This window comes from Eleutherodactylus coqui, chromosome 3 (assembly GCF_035609145.1).
Source record: "Eleutherodactylus coqui strain aEleCoq1 chromosome 3, aEleCoq1.hap1, whole genome shotgun sequence".
NCBI lineage: Eukaryota > Metazoa > Chordata > Amphibia > Anura > Eleutherodactylidae > Eleutherodactylus > Eleutherodactylus coqui.
The window spans coordinates 293,942,714-293,956,247 of NC_089839.1; positions in this window are offsets into that span (position 1 = coordinate 293,942,714).

Here is a 13,534-nt window from a genome sequence, read left to right on the forward strand (position 1 = left end):
TGGGTTAAACGGGCCCAGGCTGAGCATTAGGCAATCGCTTGGCCTCCTCCATTTTCTCCACTCACGGACCGATCTAGCAGCCTCTCAGTGCAAAAGCTCTCAGCAGACTCACTCCTTTTGCATTGCATTCTTGCAAACACACATATATATGTATAACACCATTACATGACCACAAACGATACATTTTCCAGACAGGACAGAACATAGCAAACATTAACTCTTTCAGTCCTGAAAACATCCAATACACATAAATCATATGCACTCCACAAAAAACACACTGACAAGACATTGACATGAGACAAACATAGAACATTCTGGAGGGGATCCCATTAGTTTTGGGCCACTACAGCTGCACCATTGTAAGGACTTGCCCAAAAGTGCAATGTTGCCATAGAGATGTAATGGGAGAGATGCGCCAAAAATTGCACCAAAATTGTAGCGTGTGCCCAAATTTGGTGCAATGGCGCTGAGTATGCTCACTGCACATTTGTTGATTGTCCCTTTTTATATCAGAGTATTGACCAATCTCCTCCAGGTAGTAAGGAAAGCTGATGCAGGAGCAAGTGCTGAACAAGCTGATGACTGTGCTGCCTAAAACTGGGAAAGCGGGGCATCGCAACGGCCTTAACAACCTCCGATATGCCTTTTGATGGCCTGCAGCTGCAGGACATATATAAAGGGAGATCGTGCAGCAATCTCAATCAATACATCGCGGCTGCTGGCTGTTGCCGGCGGCCCCATCGAGAGCAATGGACTGCCAGCAACACCCGCAGTGATTTTTGGGGAAGGGCTTTAAATATAAGCCCTTCCCTGAAAATCATCCCTGGCTTGTGTAAAAAAAAATATATATACTCACCTCTCTGCCGCTGCTGGGACTCAGGTGCATCTAGCTGCTTGATCTCCCGGCAGTGCAGTGAAGTTCTTTCAGCAGGTAGGGATTTAAAATCCCCGCCTGCTGAAAGTACTGAATCTGATTGGCTGAGTGCTCAGCCAATCGCAGGCAGCGCTCAGCCATTCAATGAATGACAGCTGATCGCTGCCTGTAATTGGTCACAGTGCTTAGCCAATCACAGGCAGATACATTATAATTACCTAGCAGGCCTGCTAAATCAGTCACTAACTGCATTTGAAGTGAGACCGAACTGTAAGGGACAGTGGATGTTGTTCAACCCACTGAGAGTCGTTCACATCTGTAGGGGAGTGTAGAAGACATCTTCTAATTATGGGACTGAGAGATTTTGCAAGGGGAAATAGAAAATTGCTTTAGAGGTGCAGGAGTGTTAACTGCCAAAGAGAAACTGCGTATTATGTTCCTTAACCCCTTAAGGAGCAGGGTGTTTTGGTCACAAAGGATTAGACCCTTTTTACGGATTTTCAATATTTGATAGTTTTTCAACCCTATTTTTATTTCTTCAGCTACCAAAATTATTTTTCCATGACATATAGGGCTATTTTTTATAGGTTTCTTTGCAGCCTTTTTTCTTGTTTTTTTTTTTTATTAGGAGTAAACAGCTAAAAAACTATTTTTTGACATTTATACTTGTTTATTTTTTAAATTAGTATATTCAAGCTAAAATAAGATACGGGAATTGGTTCCTCATTTTGTTTTGGGCGTTTTGATATATAAATGGAATAGTCTTGGATTGCAGGGCGCATATGGTGACAGTTTGGGGTGAAGTCAGTGATGAGTCACTTTCTATTTTATCTATCTATCTGATATCTATTTTTTTTTATCTTATGCTGCAATTTTTTTTACTCTTGTAACTATTTTACATGATATAAGACCTCTGGGGGTCATTCACTGTTATCTTTTCTTATTTTTTTTATTTCACACTTTTCCACTGTAACTGCAGCATCTATAGAAGCCCCAGTCGTAGAGAGAGCATCCCCCTGTAGTGACAGCAGTCATTATCAGAACTGAAATGGGTCTGCTGGGACCCTGCAGCTCTGACTTGGTAGGGGGCACCCGGCAGTAAAGTAAAGTAACACTTCGCTTGGCTTTGAATAACAGCCAAGGATCTGACCTGCTCCTGCTACATTGCAGGAGCAAGAGCTTGACCTTGACCTGGGTATGCTAGAGTTACATCCACTGTGACCCATACCCCGTCTACTACTTCATACCCCCAATAATACACTGAGACCATAGTAATATTTTGGGATATTTTGGCCACGGCAGCCATTTTATTTAACAAACAAACATATTAACTCCTTTTATATACAGAGAGAAGGTCCTTCGAGCCACAAAAAAAAGGTTTGGTGCTTAAACACATAAAACAGAACCTTGCCTCCAACTATACACCCAGCTCGGAGAGACCACTAGCCCCCATTCACTAGGGGGGATAGAATGTCAAAAAATGATCCAGGCCACCCGGGATTTCTTCCCGGGCTTTACCCAAAGCACCAGACCCAACCACGATGAACTCCCCCCACCCAATATTAAAAAAAATTACCTCCAAAGACCCCCCCTCCCCTGCCACAGGCTGCCACAACAGGAAAAAAAACACAATTCTATCCATAAATACTCATATCCCTTGGACTTCTTGAAACTCCTACAATGACTTCTTATCGCTCCGTCACCTGTCCAAGGAGGTTGAGCGGGACTCTTCTCACTTTACTTTCCTAAAACAGCACTCCCACTTAAAACTTTCCCCTTTTATAACCTGCTCTAGCTCAATACCATAACCCTATCTCTACCAATCCACATAGACCGCTGCATGTAAAGGGTTAACACAGCAGAGAGCGGAGGTTTTCTCCATTCTCTGCTGTGTGAGAACTGGTGCCTGGCTATACTTTGACAGCTGAGCACCAGCTCTCCCTGCCACGGAGACTATCTGCCGGCTTCTGACAAGCCGATGGTCTCAGTGGCAACCTGTTAACAAAGCAGAACAGGAGTTTAAAAAAAGAAGCAGAAGTTGCCGGCAGATCACTTCCTGCTTCTTTGTTTAAAGTCCTGCACTGTTCTGTGTGGGTCTATGCAGGCAGAGCACAATGCCACAGCTTGTGGCACTGTGCTCTGCAGGTCCTATAGTGAAACATAGCCCGGAAATCTTCCGGACTATATCACTATGAGCAGTGGAGCTCCTCCCAGAAAATTTCCGGGCGTGCCACTTAAGGGGTTAAAGCCCAGGACCAAGCACCATAAATTTACGGTGCTTGGTCATTAATTGGTTAATCTGTATTTTGCTAGACTGTAGTGGTATTATCAGCGTCTTATCTCTATTACTCAGAAGATAAAATTACAGTAGAGTATTCCCATTTACTTGTTTTTGCTTGTTTCTACGCTTTGTTTACTCCATCTGCTGCATCATATCTTGGGAATTGCACTGCTATATCTAGACCTGTGACACTATTTTATTCCGGAATTTTGGATGTATCTGCACCAGAGGTCCCAAAATGAAATGTTACCATCTCTTAATATAGCTGTTATTAAGCTTTAAAGGCTCAGTCAGATGAGCGTTTTTTCCCGCTTGTATAGGTGTGGAAAAAAAACGGCTCTATTAGAACCAATGCTTTCCAATTAAAGCGGTCACATGTCCATTTTTCACAAGCAAACAAAATTCGCACCTGCAAAAAACAGGACAGAGTTTTGTGATTCGCACAAAAACGCGGTTTTTGTGCAAATCGGTGCAACTTTGACAGTAGTAAATTCTACTGTCAGAGCCCTTAAATAAGCCCTAGATGCAGGAAAATAAATAAATAAATAATACATCAACTAGAAGCGGTGTCCAGCTCCGCCGCATCTTCTCCCTGGGTGTGCGGCACTGTTCTTCCTAATTTTCTTCTAGCCGGGGATTTAAAAATCTCTGCCTCCTGGAAGCGCTGCCTCTGATTGGCTGAGCGCTTTAACAAATCACGACCATTCTGGTATGATTGGTCAAAGCGCTCAGCCTATCAGAGGCAGTGCTTCCAGAAGGCAGGAATTTTTCAATCCCTTGCCAGAAGAAAAAGAAGAACAGTTCCGAGGACTCGGGGAGAAGATGTGGCAGAGCCACTGACACTGCTTCTGGATGATGTATTATATTTTTTTTCCAGCATCTAGGGCTTATTTTTGGGGTAGGGCTTATATTTCAAGCTTCCCCTCCAAACATCGTTGCGGGGGTTCCCTTCATCCTATTACTTTCAATTGGTGGGCAGCAGCACCAGCCCCATTGAAAACATAGGGAGAAGATCGCGCTCCTCTGCCACAGCTGTGGCAGGGGATTCTTTCATCCCCACATGGAGTCCCCTCATGACTGAATACTATGATAGCACTGTCACAGTGTTCAGTGATGAGGCCCACTCCCCACGGGGATGAAGGAATCCCCTGCCACAGCGGAGCGCGATCTTCTCCATATGTCACATCGAGGGGTTTCACATCCAAGGAATACCCTGCTACAGCTGTCACAGCCACAGCAGGGGATAGAAATCCTGTCCCATTGCTTTCAAATGGGCGGCACTATATGTGTGAATTTTAGGGTCGTGTGACCGCACAAGTGCAAATAAAAACGTGTCTGCTGGTTCGGTCACTCGTTTTTTATACATGCATTTTGCGTTTCATTTTCACTGACCAATACGTCCGTGAAAAAAACGTTCGTTTTTTGACTGAGCCCTACTAGAGATTACCATCCTTTGCAGACTCTTGAAGTAAAGATCTACCTCCATATACATCCATCACTCCCACATCCGTCATCCAGGAATCAAGAAAGTTTTGGTGACAACTAGAGATGAGCGAGCGTACTCGGCCACGCCCCTTTTTCGCCCGAGCGCCGCGATTTTCGAGTACTTCCGTACTCGGGCGAAAAGATTCGGGGGCGCCGTGGGTGAGTGGGGGGTTGCAGTGGGGAGTGGGGGGGGGAGAGGAAGAGAGAGAGGGCTCCCCCCTGTTCCCCGCTACTACCCCCCGCGCCGCCACGCCTCCCCCCGCCCCCCGGCGCCCCCCGAATCTTTTCACCCGAGTACTGAAGTACTCGAAAATCGCGGTGCTCGATCGAGTAATTACTCGAAACGAGTACGTTCGCTCATCTCTAGTGACAACCTTTGTTGGACATTTAATGCCATATTGGTTGTTACTGTCTTAGTTCCCCAAAATAGACTAAAATTTTTTTTGTGTGTTTTTTACTTAATTTTTATGAGGAAATGCTATTTAAAGGGGTTATCTGCCACTTACAAAAAAAAGGAAATGGCGTTAAAATAAAGAGAAATTATTTCGGGGTTGGGAGTCCCTAGACATTAAAAGAATTGGGGATCTTTATATAGACAACTTGGTGATGGAAGTCCCTACATAGAGTCAGAAATTTCAACTACCTAGTAAATTGGGGTTCGCTCACTTGAGATTAAGCAACGCCCAACAGTCTCTGGACGGTCAGAAGCCAAGATTCCTTAAGTCAGTCGCCACCTTCTACTCTCTCCCTACTAGCGCCTCTAAAGGTATATCTGTATTCTGTGAGGACTCTTTCTCCTTGGATTCCCAAAGCAAGTCACCGCACATGACAATGTGGGAAATGGACGTGAAGCAGCAATTCAGTCTAGAAGAGTGGATTCGGCCTAAGAAAATCTCCCATGGTATAACGCATTGGGAATCCCCGCTGAAGCTCTTTCTGCAATGGTACCTGACACCGGCTTGATTGGCCAAAATGAATAGAGAGGTCTTGGAGTTGTGTTGAAGGGGAGGTGGGCTGAAGGGTACATATGTGGTGGGCATGTCTAGCTGTGCGCTCCTTCTGAGATGTGGTCTTCGACTTTACTTTTGCTGTAACTCGTCAATTTGTGTCCCCAGACCCAGCACTAGTCCTCTGCTTTTTAAATACGGGCAACCTTTCCCCGTTTCACTCAGCCATCATTTCCCACATCATCCTAGCAGCGTGGCTACCAATTGCCACACATTGGAAATCTGTGAGTTCCCTCTCAATCTCAGAGGTCATTAACTCGATTAACCAAACATTCAACAACATGGATAGATTATGTCTCCTTGAACCCCCGATAGTGGAAAGGCACGGGTTTAGACATTGTGCTTGCGGCGCTGGGTCTATTGGACACAACTATAGAGAGACTCTTGAGTACCCATCTAGATCGCAAGTAATGCACACTAAATCTCCAGGCGCTCACATGCCGTACATTGTGTACATGACCGCTCAGCCACTCACAGGTTTCAGCAGCCATATAGGAATCGCCATTGAAGCCTGTGATTGGCTGAGTGGTCACGTGCACAATGAACGGCAGCTGATCACCAGCCGCTGCTTCTGGGTTCTGTGCGGCGGGCACCAGGGCTGCAGCGGTGGGCAGGGAGCAGTGGGATAGGTGAGTATTCACTTTTTCTTCATTTTCAGGCTGTTTTAACATTTTTTTTAATGTCCTGGTAAATCCCTTTAAGGGTTAATAGCCCATAAAATTTGACTATAGGACAAAAAAAAGCCAAATTTTGCTTTTAACTGGACAACCCCTTTAAATTATGGGAAGAAATGTGGAAAGTCCTCATATTAGCAGAGGGCAAATAAAAAACCATTATTAGGTGCCATTTAATAAAGGTGAGACATGTCTTAAAATAATCCTGACACAGTTTAATAAAGGCCGCTCTCCCGGAGCAGACAATGCTTCCAGTGAGTTAGTGATCCGCGCTCCGCCTGAGAGTGCCTACAGGCCACCGCATGACATACTATACGGTATAAATCTCCGACACAAATTTATTGCCACAATCTATCAGCTCATTCTGCTGAACGGCCAAGTAGTTAATCCTAAAATGAAGTGCTGCTATTTTCATTAATACCCAAGTGCTAACTACCCATCAAAACCTTCAACAATTAATACCATGCACTGGACGCCTGCAACCGATAAATACTGCGGTCTTGGCTCGTGGTTGGCAGGTAAAATACATTAGGCTTTCCCGTTGCCTTAATAATGTTTGCCCACTTTGATTGCTGCCATATTATAAGGTATGCCGGAAAATCTCTATAATAAGTACATTTTAATAAATGTTTGGGAAATATATCCTTAGTACTACAGAATGTATTTACACGCATTAGTCATATTATATTGTGTAACTGCACTGAATCAAGTGGAAACAATTAGGATTTTTATTAAAGGATTAATAGTTAATGTCCACAATTGAGCACCAATCACCTAAAAAGTGAAGTCACTGTGTACATACATTATTTACCCTGCATTAATCCTGAGTTACATCCTGTATTATACTCCAGAGCTGCACTCACTATTCGGCTGGTGGAGTCACTGTGTACATACATTACTTACCCTGCATTAATCCTGAGTTACATCCTGTATTATACTCCAGAGCTGCACTCACTATTCTGCTGGTGGAGTCACTGTGTACATACATTACTTACCCTGCATTAATCCTGAGTTACATCCAGTATTATACTCCAGAGCTGCACTCACTATTCAGCTGGTGGAGTCACTGTGTACATACATTACTTATCCTGTACTGATCCTGAGTTACATCCTGTATTATACTCCAGAGCTGCACTCACTATTCTGCTGGTGGAGTCAATGTGTACATACATTACTTATCCTATACTGATCCTGAGTTATATCCTGTATTATACTCCAGAGCTGCACTCACTATTCTGCTGGTCGAGTCACTGTGTACATATATTACTTATCCTGTACTGATCCTGAGTTACATCCTGTATTATACTCCAGAGCTGCACTCACTATTCTGCTGGTGGAGTTACTGTGTACATACATTACTTATCCTGTACGCATCCTGAGTTACATCCTGTATTATACTCCAGAGCTGCACTCTCTATTCTGCTGGTGGAGTCACTGTGTACATACAATACTTACCCTGCATTAATCCTGAGTTATATCCTGTATTATACTCCAGAGCTTCGCTCACTATTCTGCTGGTGGAGTCACTGTGTACATGCATTATTTATCCTGTGCGGATCCTAAGTTACATCCTGTATTATACTCCAGAGCTGCACTCACTATTCTGCTGGTGGAATCACTGTATACATACATTACTTATTCTGTACTGCTCCTGAGTTACATCCTGTATTATACTCCAGAGCTGCACTGACTATTCTGCTGGTGGAGTCACTGTGTACATACATTACTTATCCTGTACGGATCCTGAGTTACATCCTGTATTATACTCCAGAGCTGCACTCACTATTCTGCTGGTGGAGTCACTGTGTACATACATTACTTATCCTGTACGGATCCTGAGTTACATACTGTATTATACTCCAGAGCTGCACTCACTATTCTGCTGGTGGAGGCACTGTGTACATACATTACTTATCCTGTACTGATCCTGAGCTACATCCTGTATTATACTCCAGAGCTGCACTCACTATTCTGCAGACTCCAGGGATGAAATTGCTTAGCATTCCCTGCTTGTTCAGTGTCTGTGCAGAGCTTGCGCTAGTGATTTGCAGTTTGGGAAGTGTGGCATCCAGCAGAATAGTGAGCGCAGTTCTGGAGTATAATGCAGGAACTTTAGCCCAGTCTTCTTTGAAGTACTGCTTTAGTTGAGACACCCATGGAGACTGTAATGCATGAAATATGCACTTCAGGTGCTATCAGGGATTTAGTTATAGTGGGTGCAGTGGTACCATTTGCACCTGGGTGCTGCCGCCTACAGTTCTTTCTGACACATGAGAAGACACCATTATAAATGGTAGATGGGTTGTTCTTTAGCTTGGGTCTTAATGCGGTGATATCACGGAGTGTAGTGCTATCAGGTTGGCTTATTTACACTTTGAATTGGTTTACAATCGGTTTTGTTGTGTTACGATAAGAGAACAATAACTTTTTAATTGGATTAGAGATGAGCGAGCATGCTCGTTTAAGGCTGATGCTCGAGCGAGCATCGGTCTTCTCGAGTAACTGATTACTCGTCCGAGCAAATGCGGGGGGTGGGGGTGGGGGGTGGAGATCTCTGTCACTCTCCCCTCCCACCACCCCCCGCATTTGCTCGGACGAGTAATCAGTTACTCGAGCCTTAAACGAGCGTGCTCGCTCATCTCTAGTCAAGATAGGATAAGCTTTGAGTTGATGTCAGGACCTTCACCAGGTGAGACAGACCTTCCAATGATATAAACTTTTTTTGGTCCATGTCTCATGGCATAAACCAATTAAACTTTGGCTTTAGCGAATGGATGGACACATTGGACAGTATTCAGGTTTCCTTAAACAGTAATGGTAAAACGTCCAAATCCTGAGTAAACAAAGCATCAGTCATCATCGAACTTCCACCACCATGTTTAGTTGTATCATGTTCTTACTAAGTATAGCTGCATTACCTTAACATCTGAATAATGGGTCATGCCTTGTCCAAAGAGGTCCACGTTTGAGTCACCTGTCCATAGAGATCATTGATGTTCTTTGTGCTCTCCAGCAGTGGGTTCAGTCTAGCTGCGCCGCCGTTTTTTGCCCAGTCTCTTTCTTTGATGAGACTGTATGAGCGTGTAGGCCTTTAGCAGTTCTTCTGAGATGTTTTGTGTCCTCCTGGATATGTTGACCCTTTTTCCTTGGTGGACCACTCTAGAGAATATTTAGTAGCAGTTCCAAGTATTTCCTAAATTGGAGATAATGAAGCCTTAGGTTTTAGACTTCCTGCAGAGACCTTTACGGGATTACCTCACTCTAATAATATGGTTAAAGTGACCCTCCAGTTTCGGGATAGAATTCTGTCTCATACCGAAGCGGAAGGGTCATTCTTCCCTGCTGTTCTCTCTTTGATCTGCTAGTTCGGGTTCCTGTTTTCAGCCACTGCAATTTTCTAGCCACTTAATGCGCACTGTGCACTACTCACTGATTCGCCAGCACTGATCATGTGAGCAGTACCAGCTAATCAGAGAGCAGGTATAGTGCAATGATAGTCTTAACACTACCAATGCACTGTGGGGATTAGGCAGACTGAAGATTGTGTTGGCCATCTTGGATAGCTGAAATGGGACTTGGAAACAGCAAATCACAGGGGTATCAGCATAGAAGGCCAACAACAGATACTCTAACTGCCCCCCAGTCTCAGGAAAACATTTTTTCCAGAAACTAGAGAGTTGCTTTGAAGGGATGTCCAGAATTAGACAAAGGAATCCATGTTTTTTCCCCAAAAACGGTGCACTCTACTCCATGGGTTGTGTCTGGTATTGTAACTCAGCTCTCATTGACTTGACTGGGGCTGATCTGCAGAGTTGCAATATCAGATAATGGGCAGAGCCTCTACCAAATGCTTACAGCTGTGCTGGCAAACAATGAAGCGGACATAGTGCTTCAGGGAGAACTATGACCACTTCAGTCAGATCAGCTAGGATGTCAGGAGTTGGACCCCTGCCAATCTGATATTGACCGCCTATCTTAAGGATGGGTCATCAATACTGTCAATCAATTTAATATATAGTGACATTGAAATCCAACGTGGCTTTCTGCAGTCGAGCCTTTGTCTGTCAATCAAATGTAGATTTTTTTTTTAGCTTCGGGGCAGTTGCTGCATCCTGTAATTACATGGGCTCCAATTGTCTAATATCACAATTTGTTTAACAATCAGAAACAATTCGGTGTGACAAATATGAAATAATGGGGGTGCACATACTTTTTCACAATGCTGTGCAATAGAACATCTAGTTAAATTTAAAATGACGGAGATTTCAGTGTAATGGGTAGTCTTCCTATTACTGGAAATGAAAACGATTAGAGTCATTGACTCTACCATCTCTGCATGATATACATGTGATTAGAAGTAAACATTTGGTACTATTGGCCAGTGGAACAAAATGTTATTGTTCTTAGTAAGAGAAACTAAGTAATCTTGTAGGTCATGAAGACAAGAACTTTCATTGGCTAACAAAAAGAAATGATGTTGCAGCAAGCTTTTGAGGGTACCAAAGGCCCATTCACATTGGACGAGTGTCGGGCAAACGATGCCCGACACTCGTCCCTGTATACCTGTGCTCCTGCATGGCATCTAGCACAGCTGGCTCACTCACGGAGCGGCCAGCAGGGGGGCGGGGCAGTGCAGGAGATTTCTCTCCTCTCGCTCCCCCGCCCCTCACCTTCACATAACACAGGTGCCGTTCGCGATTGAACGGCGGCTGTTTAAACTACACGATGACCGATGATCGTCATCACTCGTCTGCTAAAAGATGAGTGATGACGATCCTCGCTCATTGTGTAGTTTAAACAGCCGCCGTTCCATAGCAAACGGCACCTGTGTTATGTGAAGGTGAGGGGCGGGGGAGCGAGAGGAGAGAAATCTCCTGCACTGCCCCGCCCCCCTGCTGGCTGCTCCGTAAGTGAGCCAGCTGTCCTAGTTCCCGTGGGAGCACGGGGATACAGGGACGAGTGTCGGGCACCGTTTGCCCGACACTCGTCCAGTGTAAATGGGCCTTTAGTCTTCTTCATCAGGCTTATATGCTGCCTGATGAAGAGGCCTAAATAGCCTTGAAAGCTTGCTGTAACATCACTGCTTTTTGTTAGTTATTAAAAGTTAACATATCTACAACATAATTTTGTTTCCCTTCCTGAGGACAATAACATTTTATTCATGTGATTAGAAAGCTCATCACTGAATTACGTCAGAAATTTCTGTTACATAAGGAAAAGCAGGAACTGGCATTATATTCAACTTCCTTTCAGCAGAAAATTGCACCAATCAGCGGAGAGTCTGATCTTCGTCTGTAGGTGTCCTTGCTCAATTGAGAAGGTTTCCATTGTCTAATTTAGGGTCCATTTAGACCTTACAATGTCTCGTTTGAATGAGCAAACGACGTTAGCGCGCGCTCTGTTTGTACAGGCAGATACATCGTTGGCTTGCTCAAATGAGAGGTCGTTTAGGCGTTCATATTCGATGTATAAGTGAATTAGAAGGACCTAACGATCGAGCTGCTGAGCCAACAATGATGTTTAGTCCAGCATAAAATGAACAAAGTGTGAACTAATTACACTGTGCAACAAATGTTTTTAAAATTTTCGTAACAGAAAGTAATTGATGTTTCTGTAATATTAAAACCCGCTGATTCCACTGGTAACACTGAATAATAGCGGCGCGTCTCATTTTCAAGTTTTATGAAAATGAAAAAAAGAACGACATTCCGCCATCTTTCAGTGTGTCTTGTTTCTACGGGCCACAAACTGCAACAAAATGACATGATAACTTTATTCCATGGGTCAGTACTAGAGATGAGCGAGCGTACTCGGTTCGGGTGTTTTTGCAATCGAGCACCACTTTTTTCGAGTAACTGACTATTCGGGCGAAAAGATTCGGGGGGCGGCGTGGTGGAGTGGGGGATAGCAACGGGAAACAGGGGGGGAGCTCTCTCTCTCTCTCCCCCCCCACTCCCCTCTGCAACCCCCCGCTCACCCCCACCCCCCCCGAATCTTTTCGCCCGAGTAGTCAGTTACTCGAAAAAAAGCGGTGCTCGATTGCGAAATCGCCCTAAACGAGTACGTTCGCTCATCTCTAGTCAGTATGATTACTGCGATACCAAACTTGTGTAGTTTTTTTTTTTCTACTACTTTTATTTTTTTTTTCTAAGACAGTTAATTTTTTAAAATATTTTCTGCGGCCATCTTGTGCGCGCAATAACTTTTTTATTTTTCCGTCCACACAGTTGTGCAAGGGCTCATTTTCTGCGAGACGTCCTGTAGTTTGTGTTAGTACCATTCTGGAATACATACGACTTTTTGATCACTTAAAAAAGGGCATTTCTGACGTTCTTAATTTTGTTTTTTCGGATGATGTTCATCGTGCGGGGTAAATTAATGCATTACTTTGATAGATCCAACTTTTACAGATGCAGCGATACCAAATATGTATTTTTGTTTTATGATTTTGGTTGCGCAATCACTTGTTATTCTTTTTATTAAGCACGGTTAATGGCGAGCCGACTGGATTAATTGTATAGGCAGATTTCAAAAAAATACATGACAACGGCAATTGGATTACGTAATTCCCCATAATTGGAAAACCTTACGTGGCAAAAAAACAGATATCATATTTGAATTCAGCGCACTAAAGTTACTATAAGCCACTTATCTGTTACAAAAATTGTGTTGCACAGTGTATTCGCTCCGTATAAAAGGGCCTCCAACACCTCCTGCTAATTTGGTAAGGAATCTTAGCGCTGTTATGCCCTCTCATAAAGTCATGGCATATTGCTAGGATATGCCATCACTTTCTTATTGATGAGGGAGCCACTGCCAGGATCCTCAATGAACCTGAGGGGCCACAGTGCTAAGCCAGTGAATGGGGTCATGTTGCAGTTCCCTGCATAGCTGGAGGTCAGGAGAATCTCTGTGTAGGAATAACATTTGCACGGCAAGAAGCACTAAGCCAGCACTGGATCAGATTCCATAGGGACTTTCTTTACCATGCCCCCCTAGCAACGTAACAGAATGGCGATCTGTTAGCATGTGCACAGGATATGACATGTCTAGTAAATGGTGGTCCTACCAATTGGCATATACAGAAGATATGGAGCTCTATAGCTAAAACTTAAATGGGCCCCCTATTATGGTGTTTTGTTTTGCCACCCAGGACAGAGTAGCTTTGTGTGTGTTTCCCGATTCTATGCCTTTAAATTGAACCATGGGCCAA